The sequence below is a fragment of the Theropithecus gelada genome, chromosome 11 (genome assembly GCF_003255815.1).
Source record: "Theropithecus gelada isolate Dixy chromosome 11, Tgel_1.0, whole genome shotgun sequence".
Lineage (NCBI taxonomy): Eukaryota > Metazoa > Chordata > Mammalia > Primates > Cercopithecidae > Theropithecus > Theropithecus gelada.
Window position 1 is genome coordinate 113648737 of NC_037679.1, and position 4761 is coordinate 113653497.

Genomic DNA, 4761 nt, shown 5'->3' on the forward strand with positions numbered 1-4761 from the left:
TGAAAAGAAAGAGCTGTGAAACATATCCATACTCTGCCAATGACCTGAGGTGGGGTAGGCAGTGCAGCAACTACAAGACTCATCAATTGAACGTATGTAGGTTTTTAGTATCTAGTAGATTACACAAAACACATACAGGACTTGGTAAATTTGAAAGAAGTCTGGAGAATATGGCAAAGTAGGATCATATTCATACTAGTCAGTTAGGAAAAACAAGCTGGGAAAAAATGAGAACAGAGTAGATGAATTACATAGGAATTTCTGAAATATTCTCAGAATGCCGTGGATTAAATAGGATTTTATGAACTTGCCTGGGAAGCTAATGATCGTTTCTATGAGAAAATGTGTTTCACTTTTCAACTCAGGATATCTGGAACATATCTCTCTTTCTCACAGTTCCAGCAGGATTCCCAGGAATTTAGCTTTCCCTTTAATCTCAGAAGAAGGAGCCCTCTTTGAGGCTCCATAGAGAGAAATAGGAACAAACTTACCCAAAACAGATGGGAGTGCTGACTTTTATCCCCATGGAGAAAGGGAATTTTACAGCAATGAGCGCAGGGTCTCTGGTGAAAGGTCATATCCATACATATCTTTATGGAAAAAACAAAGCTTGGAAATGGAACAGAGCCCAGAGCCCAGGGCTTGGTGGGAAAGCAGGCCCTGGCTCCCCGTCCTGCATGTCAGTCTTGACTTCTTCCTGTGCTGGTCAGGGCTGCAAATGGCTGATAATATCACTGAAGCCTGGACTATCTTCAAAGCCTGACTGGCACAAAATGACATATTAATGTAGTATCTCATTTCCTTTGCGTTCTGGGGACAAGTGGGATTGGCTTGATGCCCAGGGATACCCTGTGAACTCATGGAATAGGACTGGGCTAAGCCTGGCTAGCACCTGACGGATCCTGTCTATGGAACTGGGGACATTGTTTCTCACTGATTGAATTGGTTGGAACATAAAACTAAAATGGCATTTGATCTGTCTTGCAAGATTTGGTTCAGAAAAACCTTACAAATATGCTGATAGTAACTAAAATTTTCTCTGCATCTGTTGCTTAGATGCAATAATTATGTGTTGAAAATTGTATATATATCATATTTATATATTTTAGCACATAGAAATGGAAGTATTTAGTGTTATGGAAAAACAGATGGATAGATGGATAACCTCTCTCTCTCTCTCCTCTATTTTTCTTTCCCCATTTTCTCCTTTTAGAAGTTAATTTAATAGGTAGATTAAAGACATCTTTAAATGACTGTAAAACCAAAGTTCACGTTTAGACAAATTTCCCAGTTGGAATTCTCTGTTTAAAGCACTCTGTTTTCATGACCTGCACTGTTTATTTTACATGCAGAGATGTGGGCACATGGGAACCATTTGCAGAAAATGTCTCTGTTTACTTCTAAAACTGATACAATACAGAAGCAGTGAGTAGAGGTTCAACAAACCGCCTTTCTACAGCCAGTTCTACAATCTTTCTTTTTATTACTACTGACATACATTTATGAGAAGAAAGTGGAAGTTATGGAGTGTAACGAAGAGATAAATTCATGCTCTCTCTGAAAGTCTATGTAATACCCAGCATTTACAGAAATAAGGAAGTTCATAGTGATCATTTGTGGTTGAATTTTAGTAAGAAATGCTCAAAGCCATTTTACCTCTTTGGACTGAAAAAGAATGATTATAAAATAAAATGGGCAGTCCCAGTTTGGACTGTCTGCACATCTACTACCAATGGTAGATTGTAAGAGCCTTCCAACTCGTCTGTCTACACTCAGTTGCTCCCCCCACAATCAATCCATCGTACAGCCTGCTGCCAGAGTGATCTTTAACACTGACCATAGCTTTCCCTGTATTAAAATGTTGTAATGTTTGTTCCCTATTGGTTTTGGGAGAGGTGAAAACTTGAGGTCTGTTGGTTAAAACTAGCTGAAGCTAGTTTGCTTAAAAAATGTGTATATGTATGTGTAGTTTACTTAAAAAACGTGTGTGTGAACGTGTGTGTGTGTGTGTGTGTGTGTGTATAATACACACAGAGACACTTTTTCCTCCATACACTGTGAGCCTGGAAAAACATGTAATAGTAGTTGCCAAGTGGGGAATTTGACAGAAAATCTAGATAGCCTGCTCTTATAAAAAACAAACAAACAAACAAATGAAAAAACAAAACACAAAACCTAGAAGCTCTGGTAATGCTAGCCTTACATTTTTGCATAAGAATAATTACATTGTTCCATTTGGAAGGACATGATTTCCCCTGTTTTTCACAGGATTCTATATTTCTATTCTTCTTCTCGTTAATATGATCTCATTTTGCTAATTTACGTGATCTATTTGGTATTTACAGGCATTTAAGTGTTGGGCTCAAGTCCAGGTCCTTAGACTTGTGTATAAGAACCATCTGGTTTACATTAACTTTTAAGGCTCATTTCTCACATCTTCTCCTCTTTAATTTTATTCTCCAAAAATAAGGTTGTTCTTAGACACTATATGATTTTTACCATTTCTAGGTCTTTCTATCTGAAAAGGCTTCTCTAGTTACTAAATTGTTTCTTCCTTCTTGAATGTGTTTCCTGATTTCCTTAGCATTAGACTTTCTTTCTTGGTATGTATTTTTTGACACTAAACATACTGTACTTTCATTATCGATTATATGACTCTATATTTTACTTACTTGTATAAAATAAGGAGACACTTTCTTTTATATGAGCAGCAGGTATAAAATTCCTTGTGGGGAAATCCAAGCCTTTGAAGGGGAGTAGCTTTGACCAGCTTGTTCAGGAGCTGAAGTGGAGCCTCCAGGCTGAGGTGGGAGCTGTCCTGGGACTCAGAGAACCAGAGGAACCTCTGCATGAGTTACTATTAGGGAGGCGAACAGGAGGCTGTGGACTGAGGCTGGAAGGTAAAATTGAAGAACACAGAGAGGAGACGGAGACTTGGGAGGAGATAATTTTTTTTTTTTTTTTTTTTTTTTTGAGGTGGAGTCTTACTCTATTGCCCAGGCTGGAGTGCAGTGGCACAATTCCAGCTCACTGCAGCCTCAACCTCCTGTGCTCAAGGGATCCTCCCACTTTAGCCTCTTGAGTAGCTGGGACTATAGTCATGGATCACCAAGCCTGGTTAATGTTTTTTGTATTTTTTTGCAGCAATGGGGTTTTTCCATGTTGCCTAGGCTGGTCTTAAACTCCTGGGCTCAAGCAATTTGCCTGCCTTTGCCTCCCAAAGTGTTGGGATTCCAGGTATGAGCCACTATGCCTGGCCACAAGAACTTTCAAATGGAGGATTTTAAAATAAACACCACCAGAAGAAGAATTAGTTGAAAAGAATTAAAAGAAGCTGACCCTGGAGAATGGAGTAGGAATAGAAAGCAGGTAGGGTGAGGCAGTCGTTTTTCACTGTAAGCTGTTTATAGTTTTTGAATTTCAAAACTCAAGTACATGTAGTAGTTTGATACATTATTTAAACATTACTTTGAGGAAAACCTAAATGTAACAATTCATTGTGTGGAATGTGAACCACGTGCATGGTGTAATAAATCATCAAATTTGGAGTGGTTGTTTTTTCTCGAAAACCAGTGAAGGAGCTGAGGACTGACTGATGTGAGACCAGAAGTGTGACGGTAAGAACGCAGCTAATCTCTTAGCCACATTTGTATTTTTCTAAGTGTCCTCTTAAAAAAATTATCAAAGTAGTACATGCTCTTGATTTAAAAAATTACAGAAGTCTGGCTGGGCGTGGTGGCTCATGCTTGTAATCCCAGCACTTTGGGAGCTGAGACAGGTGGATCACCAGAGGTCATGAGTTCGAGACCACCCTGGCCAACATGGTGAAACCCCATCTCTACTAAAAATACAAAAAATTAGCTAAGCTTGGTGGTGGGTGCCTGTAATACCAGCTACTCGGGAGGCTGAGGCAGGAGAATCGCTTGAACCCGGGAGGTGGAGGTTGCAGTGAGCCGAGACTGTGCCATTGCACTCCATCCTGGGCAACAAGAGCAAAACTCTGTCTCAAAATACATACATATATATATATATTACAGAAGGCTTGAAATTAAAGACATCACAGTCCCTGTCAGCCCCTCTCTGCTACTGTTTTCCAGCTACAGTCTCATCCTCTAGGGTCAACTTCTTTTAATTCTTTTAAACTTACTCTATATTTAGCTCTTCTGTTTGTTAACTTTATATCTCCAAATAATATGTTAAGGTTACTGACGCAGATTATATTTTCTGAAGATCATCACAACGATACCTCCGTTTTCCACATAACTCTCTAGAAATTGGCTTTTCTCCTATCAAGAGGTAGAGTATTTGCCCTTCCTTTGAATCTTGGAGACAGCCTTTTTGACTGTCTTGACCAATAGACTATTGGAGAAGTGATATTATGTGACTTCCAAGGTTAGGTCCTAAAAGTGTTATGAGCTTCTGCCTTATTTTTTTTTTTTTTGAAATTTTTGTCCTTGGCACTTAGCCACCTTGCTGTGAGGAAGCCTAACACACAAGTAGAATGATTCAGGTTGAGGGAACTGAGCCTTTGGCCCTCAGCTCTGGAGCCCCAACTGAGTTACCAGTTCTCATTGAGCATCAACTTGTCATACATGTGCATGAAACATTTTATTTTTCTTTAAGGCAGAGTCTCACCCTGTCACCCAGGCTGGAGTACAGGGATGTGTTCTCGGCTCACTGCAACCTCCGCCTCCCAGGCTTAAGCAATTCTTGTGCCTCAGCCTCCTGAAGAGCTGGGATTACAGGCATGTGCCCCGATGC